The sequence below is a fragment of the Eurosta solidaginis genome, chromosome 5, assembly GCF_040869045.1.
Source record: "Eurosta solidaginis isolate ZX-2024a chromosome 5, ASM4086904v1, whole genome shotgun sequence".
Lineage (NCBI taxonomy): Eukaryota > Metazoa > Arthropoda > Insecta > Diptera > Tephritidae > Eurosta > Eurosta solidaginis.
Window position 1 is genome coordinate 173,731,188 of NC_090323.1, and position 21,612 is coordinate 173,752,799.

Here is a 21,612-nt window from a genome sequence, read left to right on the forward strand (position 1 = left end):
TATTTGGTAATGAATTATCGCACTTTTTTGATTTTTCGAAATTTTCGATATCGAAAAATTGGGCGTGGTTATTGTCCGATATCGTTCATTTTAAATAGCGATCTGAGATGAGTGCCCAGGAACATATATACCAAATTTCATGAAGATACCTCAAAATTTACTCAAGTTATCGTGTTAACGGACAGACGGACGGACGGACGGACGACTGTGTATAAAAACTGGGCGTGGCATCAACCGATTTCGCCCATTTTCACAGAAAACAGTTAGCGTCGCAAAATCTACTCCCCTACCAAATTTCAAAAGGATTGGTTAATTTTTGTTCGACTTATGGCGTTAAAAGTATCCTAGACAAATTAAATGAAAAAGGGCGGAGCCACGCCCATTTTGAAATTTTCTTTTATTTTTGTATTTTGTTGCACCATATCATTACTGGAGTTGAATGTTGACAGAATTTACTTATATACTGTAAAGATATTAAATTTTTTGTAAAAATTTTACTTTAAAAAAAAATTTTTTTTAAAAGTGGGCGTGGTCCTTCCCCGATTTTGCTAATTTTTATTAAGCGTACATATAGTAATAGTAGTAACGTTCCTGACAAATTTCATCATGATATCTTCAACGACTGCCAAATTACACCTTGCAAAAGTTTTAAATTACCTTCTTTTAAAAGTGGGCGGTGCCACGCCCATTGTCCAAAATTTTACTAATTTTCTATTCTGCGTCATAAGTTCAACTCATCTACCAAGTTTCGTCGCTTTATCGGTCTTTTGTAATGAATTATCGCACTTTTTCGGTTTTTCGAAATTTTCGATATCGAAAAAGTGGGCGTGGTTATAGTCCGATATCGTTCATTTTAAATAGCGATCTGAGATGAGTGCTCAGGAACCTACATACCAAATTTCATCAAGATACCTCAAAATTTACTCAAGTTATCGTGTTAACGGACGGACGGACGGACGGACATGGCTCAATCAAATTTTTTTTCGATCCTGATTATTTTGATATATGGAAGTCTATATCTATCTCGATTCCTTTATATATGTACAACCAACCGTTATCCAATCAAACTTAATATACTCTGTGAGCTCTGCTCAACTGAGTATAAAAACAAGCAGACACGGCAGACGTTGTTCCGTCCTACTTTTGGTCTATCTGCATAAGTTTTAACAAAATTTTACCTCTTACTCTCCCTCCCGACTTTTCTGGTCCTTTTATTCACTACTCTCACAGCCTTTCTCTTTCAATGCGTCTCTTTCTCCTTCCCCGTCTTTTGTGTTACTTCTTTTCCACTCTATCTTTGTCTTACTCTATCTCTTTCTGAGTCTCTTTCTCCGTCACTCTTTTCTCTCTCTAGTTCTTACTCTTCTCCATCCTTTTATTCCCAAGCCCAGTTAAAGTCCCAGACCCAGTATCCTTCCTGGTCCATTTCCCGAAAAAAAAGTGTGGTAAATATTAATCTAGGCATGGGGCTACCTATGTACCAAATGCTAGTTAAATCGAACCATGAAAATAATTTGTTCCCGGAAAAAATCTCGTATATACTAATCCAGGCAAAAGGCTGCCTAAATGTCAAATTTCAGGCAAATCGAGCCTGGTATCCTTTCCGGAAGCGTTTTACAGGAATTCTCTTCGGTTTACCATGAAGGAATCCTCCAATACAGCTCTGAATAAGTACAAATCAGAGAATTTCCCTTGCCTAAATCAAAAAATTTTACAAATCCTCCAAATTTGAATAAAATCGAGAAGAAGTTTCGAAGGCCATAAGCTGCATACAAACATACACCCTTCTTTGTGTGTAGAGATATGTAGATAGATTAAATCTCCTTAGTTACAAACATTACAAAAAATGTAACCTTTGTTTAATAATTTTAACGAAATGTTTTAAATATTTTAACGAAAGGGTATTTTTCAAAAGATGTATAAATTCTTAACCATTTATGTTGCATGAACCTGGCAAAACGCATAAATATGTACATACATATATCAAGCTGATGTGAAATGAAAACACATCCCGGAATCCCGTTATTTTAATATATATAATCCCGGGATTTCACGATTGCTAAATGTGTTGGGATTTATATATATATATATATATATATATATATATATATATATATAATGGGATTTTTATACTCAGCTGAGCAGAGCTCACAGAGTATATTAACTTTGTTCGCATAACGGTAATCCGTAACGGCATAAACTAATCGAGATAGATATAGACTTCTATATATCAAAATACTCTTGGGCGAAAAAAGGAATTCATTTAGCCATGTCCGTCCGTCCGTCCGTCTGTCCGTCCGTCCGTAAACACGATAACTTGAGTAAATTTTTAGGTATATTGATAAAATTTTGTATGTAGGCTCCTGGGCATCCATCACAGATCGCTGTTTAAAATTAACGAAATCGGACCATAACCACGCCCACTTTTTCGATATCGAAAATTTCGAAAAACTGAAAAATTGCGATAATTCATTACCAAAGACGAGTAAAGCGATGAAACTTGGTAGGTCAGTTGAACTTATGACACTAAATAGAAAATTAGTAAAATTTTGGACAACAGGCGTGGCACCGGCCACTTTTAGAAGAAGTTAATTTCAAAGTTTTGCAAGCTGAAATTTGGCAGTCGTTGAAGATATCATGATCAAATTGGGCAGGAACGTTACTCCTATTACTATATGTGTGCTAAGGAAAAATTAGCAAAATCGGATTACAAACACGCCCACTTTAAAAAAAAAAAATTGTTTAAGTCAAATTTTAACAAAAAATTTAATATCTTTACAGTATATAAGTAAATTATGTCAACATTCAACTCCAGTAATGATATGGGACGAAAGAAAATTTCAAAATGGGCGTGGCTCCGCCCTTTTTCATTTAATTCGTCTAGAATACTTTTAATGCCATAAATCGAACAAAAATTTACCAATCCTTTTGAAATTTGGTAGGGGCATAGATTTTATGACGTTAACTGTTTTCTGTGAAAATGGGCGAAATCGGTTGAAGCCACGCCCAGTTTTTATACACAGTCGCCCGTCTGTCCTTCCGCTCGGCCGTTAACACGATAACTTGAGCAAAAATTGACATATCTTTACTAAACTTAGTTCACGTACTTACCTGAACTCACTTTATCTTGGTATAAAAAATGGCCGAAATCCGACTATGACCACGCCCACTTTTTCGATATCGAAAATTACGAAAAATGAAAAAAATGCCATAATTTTATACCAAATATGAAAAAAGAGATGAAACAATATACAATATAACTTTAGAAAAAACTTTGTAAAATAGGTGTAACACCTACCATATTAAGTAGAAGAAAACGACAAAAGTTCTGCAGGGCGAAATCAAACGCCCTTGGAATCTTGGCAGGAATACTGTTCGTGGTATTACATACATAAATAAATTAGCAGTACCCGACAGATGATGTTCTGGGTCACCCTGGTCCACATCTTGGTCGATATCTCGAAAATGCCTTCACATATACAACTAAGGGCCACTCCCTTTTAAAACCCTCATTAATACCTTTCATTTGATACCCATATTGTACAAGCACATTCTAGTGTCACCTCTGGTCCACCTTTATGGTGATATCCTGAAATGGCGTCCACCTATAGAACTATGGCCCACTCCCTTTTAAAATACTCTTTACTACCTTCCATTTGATACACATGTCATACAAACACATTTCAGGGTTACCCTAGGTTAATTTTGCTAAATGGTGATTTTCCCTTATTTTGTCTCCAAAGCTCTCAGCTGAGTATGTAATGTTCGGTTACACTCGAACTTAGCCTTCCTTACTTGTTTTATATATCTATAATAGATTGGAAATCCTGGGATTCGGGATAGGGATAAGCTTCAACTTTAGTGGCTAACCTTAAAATTTTTTTTGCTACCGGTCTATTGGGCAATATTTTATTTTTATATTATTATTTTTCTAACTTTTGCCATTTGTTAATACATTTTTTCTCAAAGCACATTATTTATGGTTTCAATTATGAGTTTTTAAAATTAATCGCCTATTTATTAAAAAAAAAAAAAAAAACAATTTTTAAAATATTTTTCACCGGTTCAAAAGTAATTAAAGAACTATTTCTTAGAAAACAAAACTTGCAGAAATTCTTACCTTTACCCAACATAAAATCCGTTAACTCTCAAAATGCTTTTGTGGTGATTTTCGGCAAATTTTCTTTTGGAGTTGCTTATCATATTTACACTCGGTGCACGGTGGGGTATTTGATCAATTTAGCTGGCCAAAAGTCGATTTTTCAAAATATTCCAATTTTTTTTTTTAATACTCTCCCTGTCGTTCCTAGATGTCCACTGAATAGTATACATTCCCCAAAACCCATCTGCAACGTCAGCGGAGCTAACCGCGCACATCTAAAATTGTATTAAAATTATGTGCAGTTCGATGTAACTTTGGATTGTAAAGCAATGTGCAGTTCTAACCTAAATACTTGTTCGCGTGTTTAGCCTTAATCAAATCTAGTTAAGTTTTCTTTTAGGACAGGAAATGTGTTTTTAATTCATATGTTAGATTTTTTATACCGCATGTTTTAACTGAGTTATTCTACTTGTAATACTACTCCTTTTCAATATTAAATTTTTTAAAAACCTTGCAAACAGAAATATATCTCTTTTTTTCATTTCATATCATGTCAGTAATTTTTTGGCAATACATAAGCTTATGTTTGTTTTAAAGTTTAATAACAAAAACGGCTGCACACACCCGCAATTTTTTGAGTGGTGATCGATTTTGTAAGAGATTGATACCGCTATTGGCAAAAGGTGGCAACCTTGTGAAAGCATCCTCAGTGGCAACACCTAGGTGAAAACTCTTAAAATAAAACTCTTTAAATAAAAATACTCGATGTACTAAATTTGATACAAATCCGTCAACCCGTTTCCGAGATGGTAGTGGATATACAAAGAAAACAAAAACAGGATTAGCCTGGTTTCATCGGGCCACTTGAGGGCAGTGCGCTGCCACAACTTCCGAGAAAAAAATATATATGTATATAAAAAAGAAGGTGAGGCGGCAACCCTAAATGGCAACCCTATTTAAAAACGTCAATAGAAATACGGAGTAAAATACCTTTCGTTTGATACCCATATTGACATACATATCTCATGTAATGACAAAAAATGGCCCGGGTCCTTAGAAACTGGGTGCTCCATCCAAGTAATTCTGAGCGAAGCGCCATAAATTTACTGTCAAAAATTTCCTTTCATAACAATGAAGTGAGACAACCACGTTTTTAACAGAAATAACTGCTGTTTTAATTTTGGCCAACTAGATTGATCAAATACCCCACCGTGCGGCGTCTCTTTCTAAGCAACAACTTGACATTTCCTTTCAATATCAATGAATATTATAAAAATTTGTTCCAAATGAAATAAAAGTTCTTCAATAAAAACAAAGAAACCAGAATTTAAAATGAATGAAATCGGACTATTACCACGCCCACTTTTTCGATATCGAAAATTTCGATAATTCATTACAAAAGACGGATAAAGCGATGGAACTTGGTAGGTGGGTAGAACTTATGACACAAAATAGAAAATTAGTAAAATTTTGGACAATGGGCGTGGCACCGCCCATTTTAAAAGAAGGTAATTTAAAAGTTTTGCAAGCTGTAATTTGGCAGTCGTTGAAGATATCACGACGAAATTTGGCAGGAACATTAATCCTATATATGTATGCTTAATTAAAATTAGCAAAATCGGAGAACGACCACGACCACTTTTAAAAAAAAAAAATTTTAATTCTAATTTTAACAAAAAATTCTAAATCTTTACAGTATATGATTAAATTGTATCAGTATTCAACTCCAGTAATGATATGGTGCAACAAAATGCAAAAATAAAAGAAAATTTTCAAAATGGGCGTGGCTCCGCCCTTTTTCATTTAATTTGTCTAGGATACCTTTAATGCCATAAGTCGAACAACAATTTACAAATCCTTGTGAAATTTGGCAAGAGCATAGCTCCTACGACGGTTACTGTTTTCTGTGAAAATGGACGAAATCGGTTGAAGCCACGCCCAGTTTTTATACGCAGTCGACCGTCTGTCTTTCCTCTTGGCCGTTAACACCATAACTTGAGCAAAAGTCGATATATCTTTACTAAACTAAGTTCACGTACTTACCTGAACTCACTTTATCTTGGTATTAAAAATGGGCGAAATCCGACTATAACCACGCCCACTTTTTCGATATCGAAAATTTCGAAAAATGAAAAAAATGCCGTAATTCTATACCAAATACGAAAAAAGGGTGAAACATGGTGATTGGATTGGTTTATTGACGCAAAATATAACTTTGGAAAAAACTTTGTAGAATGGGTGTGACACCTACCATATTAAGTAGAAGAAAATGAAATAGTTCTGCAGGGTGAAATCAAAAACCCTTGGGATCATGCCAGGAATATTGTTCGTGGTATTGCATATATAAATAAATTACCGGTACCCGACAGATGATGTTCTGGGTCACCCTGGTCCACATTTTGGTCGATATCTCCAAAACGCCTTCACATATACAACTAAGGGCCACTCCCTTTTAAAACCCTCATTAATACCTTTAATTTGATACCCATATCGTACAAACACATTCTATAGTCACCCTGGTCCACCTTTATGGCGATATCTCGGAAAGGCGTCCACCTATAGAACTAAGGATCACTCCCGTTTAAAATACTCATTACCACCATTCATTTTATACCCATATCGTACAAACACATTGTAGAGTCACCCCTGGTCCACCTTTATGCCCATATCTCAAAAAGGCGTCCACCTATGGAATTATGGCCCACCCCCTTCTAAAATACTCTTTAATACCTTCCTTTTGATGGTGATTTTCCCTTATTTTGTCTCCAAAGCTCTCAGCTGCGTATGTAATGTTCGGCTACACCGAACTTAGTCTTCATTAGTTTTTATGTTAATATTTATCTAGATTTTGCCACTTGTTTAAACATTTTTCTGAAAGCACTATAAATTTTGTTTCAATCATGAGGGTTTAAAAATATTCATCTATTTATTTGAAAAAGATATTTATTTGTTAAACATTTCCCACCTGTTCAAAAGTAAACAAAGAACTACTTCTTAGAAAATAAAAAAGTGGCAGCCTTGAAACCGCAGAAATTCTTACTTATTCCCTACATCAAATCTTTGGCAATTGACTCAGTAAGCGTTGTAAACAGCTACACTGTCGATGAGAGCTATCATTATGATCCTGAATACGTATTCAACTTCTAACCGAAAAGTTATCGGTTTGACTACTGTAAAATTTTATTTTTATACTCAGTTGAGCAGAGCTCACAGAGTATATTCACTTTGATTGGATAACGGTTGGTTGTACAGGTATAAAGGAATCGAGATAGATATAGACTTTCACATATCAAAATCATCAGTATCGAAAAAAAATTTGATTGAGCCATGTCCGTCCGTCCGTCCGTCCGTCTGTCCGTTAACACGATAACTTGAGTAAATTTTGAGGCATCTTGATGAAATTTGGTATGTAGATTCCTGGGAACTCATCTCAGATCGCTATTTAAAATGAACGATATCGGACTATAACCAGGCCCACTTTTTCGATATCGAAAATTTCGAAAAACCGAAAAAATGCGATAATTCATTGCCAAAGGCGGATAAAGCGATGAAACTTGGTAGATGGGTTGACGTTATGACGCAGAATAGAAAATTAGTAAGATTTTGGACAATGGGCGTGGCACCGCCCACTTTTACAAGAAGGTAATTTAAAAGTTATGCAAGCTGTAATTTGGCAGTCGTTGAAGATATCATGATGAAATTCGGCAGGAACGTTACTACTATTACTGTATATGTGCTAAATAAAAATTAGAAAAATCGGATGAAGAACACGCCCTCTTTTTAAAAAAAAAATTTTTTAAGTCAAATTTTAACAAAAAATTTAATATCTTTCTGTATATAAGTAAATTAAGTCAAAACTCAAATCCAGTAATGACATGATGCAACAAAATACAAAAATAAAAGAAAATTTCAAAATGGGCGTGGCTCCGCCCATTTTCATTTAGTTTGTCTAGAATACTTTTAATGCCATAAGTCGAACAAAAATTTACCAATCCTTCTCAAATTTGGTAGGGGCATAGATTCTATGACGGTAACTGTTTTCTGTGAAAATGGACGAAATCGGTGGAAACCACGCCCAGTTTTTATACACAGTCCACCGTCTGTCCTTCCGCTCGGCCGTTAACACGATAACTTGAGCAAAAACATATATATCTTTACTAAACTTAGTCCACGTACTTACCTGAACTCACTTTATCTTGGTATAAAAAATGGCCGAAATCCGACTATAACCACGCCCACTTTATCGATATAGAAAATTACGAAAAATGAAAAAAATGCCATAATTCTATACCAAATATTAAAAAAGGGATGAAACATGGTAATTGGATTGATTTATTGACGCAAAATATAACTTAAAAAAAAACTTTGTAAAATGGGTGTGACACCTACCATATTAAGTAAAAGGAAATGAAAAAGTTCTACAAGGCGAAATCAACAGCCCTTGGAATCTTGGCAGGAATACTGTTCGTGGTATTACATATATAAATAAATTAGCGGAATCCGACAGATGATGGTCTGGGTCACCCTGGTCCACATTTTGGTCGATATCTCGAAAACGCCTTCCTATATACAACTAAGCCACTCTTTTTAAAACCCTCATTAATACCTTTAATTTGATACCCAAATCGTACAAACATATTCTAGAGTCACCCCTGGTCCACCCTAATGGCGATATCTCGAAAAGGCGTCCACCTATAGACCTAATGCCCACTCTTTCTTAAAATGCTCAGTAACACCTTTCGTTTGATACCCATATCGTACAAACATTCTAGAGTCACCCCTGGCCCACCCTAATGGCGATATCTCGAAAAGGCGTCCACCTATAGACCTAATGCCCACTCTTTCTTAAAATGCTCAATAACACCTTTCGTTTGATACCCATATCGTACAAACACATTCTAGAGTCACCCCTGGTCCACCTTTATGGCGATATCTCGAAACGGCATCCACCTATGGAACTAAGGATCACACCCTTTTAAAATACTCATTAACACCTTTCATTTGATACCCATATCGTACAAACACATTCTAGAGTCACCCCTGGCCCACCTTAATTGCGATATCTCGAAAAGGCGTCCACCGGTAGACCTAAGGCCCACTCCCTCTTAAAATGCTCAGTAACACCTTTCGTTTGATACCCATATCGTACAAACATTCTAGAGTCACCCTTGGTCCACCTTTATGACAATATCTCGAAAAGGGGTCCACCTATAGAACTAAGAATTACTCCCTTTTAAAATAGTCATTACCACCTTTCATTTGATACCCATATCGTACAAACACATCCTAGAGTCACCCCTGGCCCACCCTAATGGCGATATTTCGAAAAGGCGTCCACCTATAGACCTAATGCCCACTCCCTCTTAAAATGCTCAGTAACACCTTTCGTTTGATACCCATATCGTACAAACATTTTAGAGCCACCCCTGGCCCACCCTAATGGCGATATCTCGAAAAGGCGTCCGCCTATAGACCTAATGCCCACTCCCTTTTAAAATACTCATTAACACCTTTCATTTGATACCCATATCGTACAAACACATTCTAGAGTCACCCCTGGCCCACCTTAATGGCGATATCTTGAAAAGGCGTCCACCGATAGACCTAAGGCCACTCCCTCTTAAAATGCTCAATAACACCTTTCGTTTGATACCCATATCGTACAAACATTCTAGAGTCACCCCTGGCCCACCCTAATGGCGATATCTCGAAAAGGCGTCCACCTATAGACCTAATGCCCACTCTTTCTTAAAATGCTCAGTAACACCTTTCGTTTGATACCCATATCGTACAAACATTCTAGAGTCACCCTTGGTCCACCTTTATGGCAATATCTCGAAAAGGGGTCCACCTATAGAACTAAGAATTACTCCCTTTTAAAATACTCATTACCACCTTTCATTTGATACCCATATCGTACAAACACATTCTAGAGTCACCCCTGGCCCACCCTAATTGCGATATTTCGAAAAGGCGTCCACCTATAGACCTAATGCCCACTCCCTCTTAAAATGCTCAGTAACACCTTTCGTTTGATACCCATATCGTACAAACATTCTAGAGGCACCCCTGGCCCACCCTAATGGCGATATTTCGAAAAAGCGTCCACCTATAGACCTAATGCCCACTCCCTCTTAAAATACTCATTACCACCTTTCATTTGGTACCCATATCGTACAAACACATTCGAGAGTCACCCCTGGCCCACCCTTAAGGCGATATCTCGAAAACGCGTCCACCTATAGACCTAATGCCCACTCCCTCTTAAAATACTCAGTAACACCTTTCGTTTGATACCCATATCGTACAAACACGTTCTAGAGTCACCCCTGGCCCACCCTAATGGCGATATTTCGAAAAGGCGTCCACCTATAGACCTAATGCCCACTCCCTCCTAAAATGCTCAGTAACACCTTTCGTTTGATACCCATATCGTACAAACATTCGAGAGGCACCCCTGGCCCACCCTAATAGCGATATCTAGAAAAGGCGTCCACCTATAGAACTAAGGATTACTCCCTTTTAAAATACTCATTACTACCTTTCATTTGGTACCCATATCGTACAAACACATTCTAGAGTCACCCCTGGCCCACCCTAATGGCGATATTTCGAAAAGGCGTCCACCTATAGACCTAATGTCCACTCCCTCCTAAAATGCTCAGTAACACCTTTCGTTTGATACCCATATCGTACAAACATTCTAGAGGCACCCCTGGCCCACCCTAATGGCGATATCTCGAAAAGGCGTCCACCTATAGACCTAATGCCCACTCCCTCTTAAAATGCTCAGTAACACCTTTCATTTGATACCCATATCGTACAAACAAATTCTAGAGTCAGCCCTGGTCCACCTTTATGGCGATATCCCTAAATGGCGTCCATCCATAGAACTATGGCCTACTCTCTCTTAAAATACTCTTTAATACCTTCCATTTGATACACATGTCATACAACCACATTCCAGGGTTACCCTAGGTTCATTTTCCTACATGGTGATTTTCCTTATTTTGTCTTCATAGCTCTCAACTGAGTATGTAATGTTCGGTTACACCCGAACTTAACCTTCCTTACTTGTTGAATTTATTGTTATATGCAGAATTCCTATTACTTTCAGTTAGTTTAGCTTTATTTTTTTCGTCTTCCCCTACCAATTCAACTCTTATAGTAATGATTTCTGTAGAAAAAATTAGTTTAGAGTTTATTGTTAAAACAACTGTGCAACTGTTGACATTCTGTACACAGTAATAGCACACACACAAAGCTTGTACGGTCAATGTAAAAAATGTTCCTTTATTTGGACCACCGTGGTGTGATGGTAGCGTGCTCCGCCTATCACACCGTATGCCCTGGGTTCAACTCCCGAGCAAAGCAACATCAAAATTTTAGAAATAAGATTTTTCAATTAGAAGAAAATTTTTCTAAGCGGGGTCGCCCCTCGGCAGTGTCTGGCAAGCGCTCCGATTGTATTTCTGCCATGAAAAGCTCTCAGCGAAAACTCATCTGCCTTGCAGATGCCGTTCGGAGTCGGCATAAAACATGTAGGTCCCGTCCGGCCAATTTGTAGGGAAAAATCAAGAGGAGCACGACGCAAATTGGAAGAGAAGCTCGGCCTTAGATCTCTTCGGAGGTTATCGCGCCTTACATTTATTTTATTTATTTATTTGAACTTTACGTAAAGAATTTTATTCAGCCGAAATGTTTTACGCACTTTATCAATATGTACTTGTTAATGCATTGTCCCAGTTTTTTCATATCTTGAAACATTCGATATCGAAAAAGTGGGCGTGGTTGCATTGGGATTTCGAGAATTGTTTGAGGTCAGAAAAGCTCACTTTTTGCTCACGTTATCGTGTTTGGGGGAGTTGGAAAGACAGATGGAAGGCTGGGTATAAAAAGTAAGCGTAATTTCAAACCGTTTCCGCCTATTTTTACTATAAAGAGTTATTTATTTGAAAACAATAATTTATTTTATATATAATTTGGGAGCGTGATATCAGGATAGACAAAGCGCCAGTTGTCCCGATTATACCTTGTAAAAGCCTTTTCTCCCGGGAGGGGGATTCGAACCCGCACTCCTCCTAAAGTTGAACTGTAACAAACACATTCAGTTAGGGCTATGACTTTGTTATTGTGTAATAAAAAAATTAGATTTCGGAAAATTTTCGTTGAATCAAAAAAGCAAAGAATACATGTGGCATTGAAATTTTGGACAGTTGACGTATTTTGCATCTTTAGGTCAGAGTGGCTACCGGTGCGAGAACCAGTCACTTAGGGCCCTAAAGGTCCCGTTGTGATACCACGTGGATCTCTCCCCTACTCAAGCCAACAGGTCGATTTAGCAAACGTCAGGAATTTCTTAGGTTCCAAGATAGCCAGATCACAAAGATCGTAAAAAAAGGAGTTGCCAGAAGTTCCTTCCCCTTGTGCCAAAGCGCCGGACAATCGCTCAGAAAATGCTTGACTGTTTCTATCTCCTCTTCGTCTTTGCAGCTCCTTCAGTAATCATTATATGGAGCACCCAGCCGTTGTGCATGCCTCCGCTTGCTATGTGGCCTGTTATAAGTCCCCCTTCCAAGAAGAAGGAGACGTCTCGTGCGTCTCGCGTCCCATTAAGGCCACACGAGGTTAGTGTGGTAGCAGGATTCAAGATTGCTCCACTTCACACCCGCTTCCCTAAGGAAAATCCCTTTTAAAGTTAGCTTACAGGTAGCAAGCGGTATGCTCAATCCCTTCCAAGACGACGAAAGCTTAATGGATGTGCCCCTCTTGCAAGTTCGTCAGTCATCTCTTTTCCCGGTACATCCGAGTGTCCAGGCACCCATACCAGACTAAGGGAAGTTTGCTCATCGATCTCGTTGAGAGATTTGCGGCACTTCTCTACTGTCCTGGACTTACATGAGTCCAATCCAAGCGCTTTTAGTACAACCTGGTTTTCAGAGTAAATACAAATTTCGATATAGCCGCTAACAGCATTTCTCAGGTGCTCGACGGCCTAGTTAATAGCAGCCACCTTCGCCTGAAAGACGCTGCAATGATAGGGTAGATTAAAGGATATATTACACCCTAGTTGAGGTGCAAAGACCCTACCTGCGACGCTACCCACCTTATTATCTAGTTTGAAGGCGTCAGAGTATATCTGCAGCCTATCGCTCAGGTCCGGCGGCTCCCTCGACCAATAATCACTGTCCGGAATTACAATCTCGTAATTCATATCGAAAAAGAAAGTATTGGTCTAACCACAGCAGTGTAGAGCCATAGAGTAATATCCGGCGATAGTCCCCATTTTCGCGCAACAGCACCCCTGCACAGTGCCACCGTTGCTTTTTTCACTCGCTTCTGAGCGTTTTCCCTTCGGGATAGTTTCCCGTTCAAAATTACTCCTAGGTATTTGACAGAGTCCTTAAGTGTCAGGGTAGTACGCGCTAGCACCGGCAACTGCAGCGCAGGTATCTTATATTTCCTAGTGAACAGAACCAGTTCAGTTTTGGCTGTATGGGCCGATAGAACTTTACTCCTGGTACAGTTCTCCACCAGTCTAGCTTAGTTTGCATTAGATCGCATAGTGTCTGCAGAAACTTTCCACTAACTAACGGCGCGAGGTCATCTGCATATGCGATTACCTTGCCGCAACGGTCCTTCTCAAGAGGAACCAAGAGCTCATTAAGTGTGGCACCCCATAGAAGTGGAGAAAGTACCCCACCCTGTGGGATGGCTCTCCATATGTGTTTGACCACCGTTGAGCCTGCGAGTTCGCAGCAGTAACTGCTGAACGAGTTTCACTAGCCCGAATAGTCCCCAAGCCGATTAGTGCATCAGTTATCGCAGAGGGCGTAACGTTGTTAAAATCTCCCTCAATGTCGAGAAAAAATATGAGTGTGAAGTCCTTGTGCGCCAATGATTTCTCGATCTGGGACACGACTGCATTCAATGCCGTTTCCGTGGACTTCTCCTTCATGTACGCATGCTGGGATATCGATAACTTTCCCTCCAAGGACTCCCTTAATGTAGAGTCCATTAATCTCTCGATCGTCTTGAGCTGGAAGGATGTCAGACAAATAAGTCTGAAGTCTTTAGGGGTCACGTGGCAATTCCTTCCAGCTTTTGGTATAAAGGTGACCCTTGAATCGTTCCAACCCTGTGGAATATGGGTAAGAGCACAAACTGCTTTCAAAATGTTATACATCCACAAAAAACTCAGTGCGGTTGATTGCTGGAGTTATACCCGGGCCAACCCATCAGGCCGTGGTGCTTGGAAGGGCTTGAACGACATTATAGCCCATTTAATTTTACCCATAGTAATGAACTTCCCCTCATACGGTTCACCAGTATGAGTCTCCCTCCAGTTCATTACTTCATCACTAGTGCCCGGAAAGTGTGTACTCAGGAGTAGGCAAAGGGTGCTCTCCGCCAAATCTGCCCATGTCCCATCAGATCTATGCAGGCATACCGTGACACTTTTTGGAGTACCATAGAGCACATTTCTGAGCCTAGATCCCTCAGACACCATCTCCATTTCTCTAGAAAACTTCCACCAAGAGGTCCTCTTCGACGACTTTAACAGTTTCTTATAATCCCCGAGAATGATTTTGTATGAGTCCCATTTTTCAGCCTCACTGGAGGCTTTAGCACGATTGAATGCTTTCCAATAAACCTTGCGTAGATTATCTAGGTCCGCGTTCCACCATGGTGGTTTGCTTTTACCCCTAGACTTCATTCTTGGACAGGCCTTATGAACACTAAATCCTGAGAGCCTCTTTTGAAGCTCCAAACTGTAGATACGCCAATTGGCTTTTTAAGGTTCCTATGCCAGACTGTTTTAACCGCCACCCAACCAAGGGCGAAGGGAACAAATCTATGATCCGAAAAACAATGGTTATCATGCCCATCCAATTTTGTATCATAGATTCCCCCTGCCTGAAATCAGGGTGACGTCCAAAACTTCCTGTCTGCTCTTAGTACCAAACGTGGTTGCCGAACTCCTATTACAAATCTAAAGTTATAATGAATAACAAAATCAAAGAGTCACTCGCGCTTCGTGGTGCGCATTGGCATCTCCCGCTAGTAGTAGTGGCCCCACGCGCCCAGAGCTATCTTGGTAACAAGCTCAGCCGGAGCCGACTCTTCGTGAGGAAAGTAAAAGGACGTCAGTGTAACATCAGTACCACGGACCGTCAACGTCATAGTTGTAGCATCCTCGTCGCTAAACTGGGGTAGAAAAAGAAAATTTAGTTCAGATCTTACCAAGATGCAATCTCTCAGTTTCCCGTGTGTGGCACCACTCACCAACGTCAGTTCTGCCGCTTTCAGCCCGCATGTCTTATTCCTTACTACCCAAGGCTCTTGGATAAGGGCTATATCAGCCGCCCCACTGGAAAACTGGAGCAGCAGCGCAGCAGGTTGGTTGATTTGAAGGACCCACACTAGGCTGACCGGCGATCACCTCCACCACTGTCAAGTCGCCGACTTCATCAGACATTGGCTCCTCTCCAGTGTAACCAGTAAGGAGGAGATCGAAGACGCGTCCCCGCCCAACGTATCATCCGTGCGTATGGCTAGGTGTATTGAAATATTGGTGAATAAGGATACGACGTCAACGTTATTTGTATATTATTTTTGTTCATAAATAAATACTCACGAGTATGGGGGAAGGCAGGTCAGCTGGGACATAGCCCCCATTTTCTCAGCAATACTTGTTAGAACCAGAGGGCGTCAGGTATCTCGAGGACAGCATTATAAGACACACTAACGTAGTGCCATTCATCCCATGAGCACGGTTTGGATAACACTCGGAATTACGGGTTTTATCGGGCACCTTATTCAGGGTGTGACTCTTCGCTACGTCTGGCCAGTCTTGAAGTAAGAATAGCCCCTGTTTACAAGAAACTTGGCCCTGAGTGAGGAAAGGGGGTACAGATGGGAGCTGGGAAAAGAAGGAAAATCTGGTTATAGGGAGGAAAAAAGGGTCACCGCTCGCATTCGCCGCCGAAGCTTCGCCAGGTATCACGCGAGAATGTTCCACCCCAATATGGGAGGCGGGTGGAAGCACCTATGAGTCTACGTTTTGGGATGACGGCGGGGTGTGCAAAGCGATAAAACCCTATCAAAGACACCCAATCCTAACTGGCAGTGTTAACTGATGTGATGATTTCAGTTACCAGTCAGATTTCTTACCTTACTTAGTTTTGGAATGTGAGCCTTTACAGATGTTTTCACATCAATTAAAATTAGGTGAAAATCTCATGCAATCTTTGTTTTTAGTTTAAAGTTTAAGGTTATAAACTACAACATACAATAATAAGATAAGAAATCGAAGTCATTAAATACAAAACATACATAAATAGATTGCAATAGATATGATACGAATGTGGAATTTTAGACAGCGGAAGCGAATGCCAGTTTAAAAATGTGTATACCCAGCTGTACCTGTACAAGGGATATTATAACTTTTAAGCATAAAAGTGGATTTTTTGCGGTATAAGGGTAGGAGAGTTGCTTCCTTACATATGCATAATAAAATTTTCAACATTGATTGATTGGGCTACGTCCGTCGGTTCGTCCATCCGATAACTTCAGCAATAGTTGGAATATATATTTAGGAAAATGCAGTCATGAAACAGTCCGGAGGTACACCCGAAATGAGCCATACATGTTTCCAATAAAAACCTGAAATGAATCCGAAATGGTCCCAAAATAAGCATGAATTGATTTCGGAAACAATCTCTACTAAGTCCCGAAACCATTCCCGAAAACCAGCTAAATAGTCCCGAAGACAGTGCAAAAATTATATAGAAATGATTTCAAAATAAGTCCCGGTTTGAATGACCATCATCATTAAAACAATCGCGAAGTGATACCGAAGTAGTCCAAAATTATACTGAAATCCTACCTTAAAAGCCCCAAATTGGAAGGCGAGGGGACGGACTCACTTTTTCAAGATCGATTTATATAGCTATTTTACACAAAATTGTTGATTCTTGTCAAAAAGACTCAGAGCTGTAAAAATTTAAAAACTACCATCGACATTACTCACTCTTCCAAAACTGTTTAGACCTCGACCTATATATTTGGCCGTTATACCCAAAAGCATTGGTCTAGAGTCAGTGGTGCTCTCAAAAGCTTCGCAGAGTGTACGAAATTTATTTGGCATGCACCTAGATGTCGCGTGAGAGTAGCAACTGAAAACTTTCAGAAGACGCAGTGAATCCGTTTTCACTTGTACTTCAAGCAATAAACACCATTCTCGGTATTGTTCACCGGAGGATGAGGGAAGCAACGTCAACACTGCTCACTTTTCCACAGTTGATTCAGTTTCGATCTAAGTAGCACAGATGGGTATCTGTTATTGTTTAAGGTCAAATAGTCTCAGAGTTAAAATGATAAAAAAATCCCAGAGTGAGATTTCATTAAAATGGCTTAGACCTTAACCTATTTAACCCCCATATATAAATTAAAATTACAAAAAAAAAACATGGTCAATATAACTTTCCCTTAAAAAACTTTTTTTTTATTTTTTTTAAAAAACAAATAGATTATTTTCGTCATTTAAATCCAACCCGCCGTACCGGCAGAAATTATCAAAATGTTTTGTTTTATTGAAAATCTACAGGTAGGTATTTAATGTTTCGTTTTAGCCAAGCTTCAGCTTTCTCAGTAGTATATATATCCAATGAAAAACAAGAACATATTGGTATATTTTCACAAACAACATTTTATTTCAGCACATACTTCCACATTCGCTCAAGATCCGATACAAATTTCTTTCGAATACCTTTGTGAATAGTCGTAATATCCCTGTAAAATCCCACATATTATGACTAATCATTCCAATGAAATTAATAGTTAAATGGATATTTTTGCGTCACTTTCATTGCCATCGCACGAATACCAACCCAAGCCTCTTTCACCCATCGGTCAATCTCAGATGCTGGTGGATCAAAGCCACTACTCCCAGCATAGGGTAACTCCATTGTATAAGATATAGGGAAGCCAACATCAAAAGCATAATCATCTGCACCACCACCAGCTATATCGTAAACTAATGATATTTGTCCAAAATCATATTCGGTACGATTTTATGCGTGTATAGCTTCGGCGCCAACGGAGACCACTTCGTGTAGATCCTGCCAAGTTTCTGGTTGAATACTGAAACTTGCAAAACAAATTATAAAAATATACGACAAGATCAATCTTAGAGTATTGGACAGACCAGATAGTGGATTCGTTATCAATACGCATGGGAATATGTATGTGTTTCGCATTACGAAGATCAGCCTTCTGAGCCATTATAATAACTGCGATTTAGGCTTGAAAATAAACAAATTATACAACTGAACCACATCAGAGGTAACTTTACCAGAAACAAATAAATTCTTATCAGTAGCAAGCGATTACCAAGAGTTATTTTTTATTATCGGCTAATTATCGGTAGCAAAACTATCGTCGAGTTATCGGTTTGCTGTCTTATCAGTTTACAATCGACGGGTTACAGATGTGTGATTTAGGTTCTATCGGTATGAGTTTCATACCATACCATCATCGATAGCTCTGCAGTAACAAATCGATAGCATGAAGATAACAATGCGATATTGTAACGATAACAAATCACAATTTTTATTTTTTAATCGATGAATTTTTGATAAAAATGGCTAATTTTTGAATAACACGTCGATAAATTTTCGGTAGTTTATTGATAACTTTCAAAAATGTATCAATAACTTTCGATAACTATTCGATACGAAATTTATTGTTTTTAATAAAAAATCGATAATATTCCGATAACAAATGACACCGTTAAAAAATATTATAAAAAATCGGTAAATTTCGATGAGTAATTAAGAAATTTTCGATAGCAAATCGATAAAAACCCGATAAATCGTCGATAAAAAATTGATAACTTTTATTTACAATTCGACGATAACACACTAATAACAAACCGATAACTCATCAATAAGAAATAGATGACGTGCCCATAACCCGGCGATAACAAACCGATAACTCGTGGATTACCGGTACCTCACCAAAGACTCATTTATAACAAACCGTTAACACTTCGATAACAAATTTACAGTTCAGTTTTGACTTCAAATATTTCCTTTTCTTTCCTTTCATTTGCATTCCATACCTTTCCCTTTGTTTACTTTCTTTTCTTTGTCCTATTTTTATTTCCGTCTCTTGCCTTACCTTGAATTGCTGTCTGATTTCGCTCATATCAACTCCACTACGTACATTGTTCCCACATTAAATTGTATTTACTACACTTACACACACACTACGCTTACATTACCTTCTTTCCTCCCCCATACAGCATACCACTCTCTACACTTGAAATTATGGACTCTCTACATATACATATCCCCTACAACATACAACTTGTAAAGATTACGCTTACGTTTGTACTAACACTCTACACCTTACGATTTCATTCAGGATTCCCCTTACTGTGAGCAAAGATATTTACACCAAAAACTGATTTTTTCATCAAAGTGAATCCGATAGCGCAAACTCACGTTTCCAGGCAAATGGATAGAGTAGTCCAGGATAAAATGCGTGCACGGTCAAATACATTACACCACGTCCGCGCAACGAATGCATAATATCACGCACCACTATCGTTTCAGTTTCGGAAAATGGATGTGGCCCTCCATAAAATCTCGACGAAGGATCATCAGATGTACCCGTTTCCATCCAATGAATATCAAAATTACGATTCGGATCGGTGCCATAGTACAATGTGCCATTTATTCCGAACGGCTGTCGCGTCTTACGCCACTGTCTATTATCACCCATTAACTGCATAAACTCATAACCATCCGGATTTACCATCGGTAATACAAGAAAGTCATAATCATGTAAAAGCTCAGCATGTGCATCATACTTCTCAACTAATTCCCCAATTACGTACAAGACAGTCATATGAGAAATTCATTCACTTGCATGAAAACTGCAATCAATAAAGATCACATTCTTACGCGCACGCCTATCACCATTAGTTATTGTAATCGTTTTTAGTAGACGTCCTTCGTATGATTTACCGAATACACGCACAAATTCACGTGATGGATAACGTCGTGCCAAAAAATCTAGGTAAGCATTGGTTTCGTTATGCGTGTAATAAGGATCTGTGGTAAGACGAACTGTGCCCGAATATGGCTTTCTCTCACGTAACGTGCGATGCTCAATAACTCGCTCTTCTAGTGTGCGGCCTTAGTTGATATCACGCACGACCATCGATAGTTCTATTGCCTGAATGCCTGCCTTAAAGTCTTCTTCGCTCTCAGGCGAAACGAGCACGGTAGTGGGTTGACCAAGTTTACGACTGACGGAAAAATAAACATATTCCTCTTCAGTTTGTTTGCAAAATTTACGCAAGTTCTCTAGTTGTTCTGTGGTCTGTGGTGTGACATCGAAAACTTTCCAGCCATAAATAATCATAAGTTGAATTAAATTTCTTCGAAATTGTTTATCCCCTTTCTATATTACTTTTCATATTTCGCTGCACTTATAAGCGCTAGATCCACAAACAATATCGTAAATAATCGCAGTAATTTTTTCAACATTCTTATGGGTGGCGTAGATAGTATACTAAACACTGCTAAATTGAAAACAAAGACTTTATCGTTGGCACATTTTTGTTAAGTCTTATCAATACTCATTAGGTGCATTTTGATGCACTTAATTGACATTAACACATATCGAAGGTACGGTGTTCGAAACCCAATTCGGTTAATTGGGAGGTCTAGGCCTTTCAACAAAAAACTATCTGCAGTTTGTCACCTGCATAAAATGGCATGTTTAGGGCATTAGTGAAAAGAAAAAAAGCTTGGCCTAAGGTTTGTCACAGATAAACTCAAATTCAACTTAGATCTGCTTGTCATAAAACCAATTAATTAGTTAGTCATTGTTGAATTTAAAAATTTTAATAGAACGATCCTTATCAATATGGTTTCTTTAGTGGTATTAACTAGAACAGCAGTAGCAATAAACAAAATAACGCCTATATTAGCTTCACTTGTATGTTTGTAATTCTCTAGGCTTGGGGCGAAAAGAGACCCATCTAGCGGCAATTATTGAGGAAGGCAGTGGTTAAGTAACTCGCTACAAAACGAGTTCTGCTTAATAGCGTAGACACGAACCTCTATGCTACGGCCTGTTGTTTAGCTTTTTATACCTTTAATGAACATAAAATGGAATATTAACTTTGGTCCGATGTTTGTAACGTTGAAAAATATAGAAGATAGACTCACCGTTAAGTATACCAAATTGATCAGGGCGACGAACTGAGTTGATATAGCCATGTCCGTCTGTCCGTCCGTCAGTCTGTCTGTTTGAACGCAAACTGGTCCCTCAAAATTTGAGATATCTCAATGAAATTTGGCACAAGGATGTATTTTTGTATTATATTAGACATTTGTCGGATCCAATCGGATCGGACCACTATAACATATATCTCCCATACAACCAATCGTTCAGATAAGACGATTTTGGTCATTCCTGCAGCAATTTAGAAA

The 21,612-nt window shown here is 38.7% G+C and overlaps 1 pseudogene; it reads right to left on the reverse strand.

Annotated features, from left to right (window-relative positions):
- Positions 1–17,805: 17,805 nt before the first annotated feature.
- LOC137254333 (carboxypeptidase B1-like) lies at positions 17,806–20,657 on the reverse strand (annotated as a pseudogene).
- Positions 20,658–21,612: the final 955 nt, after the last annotated feature.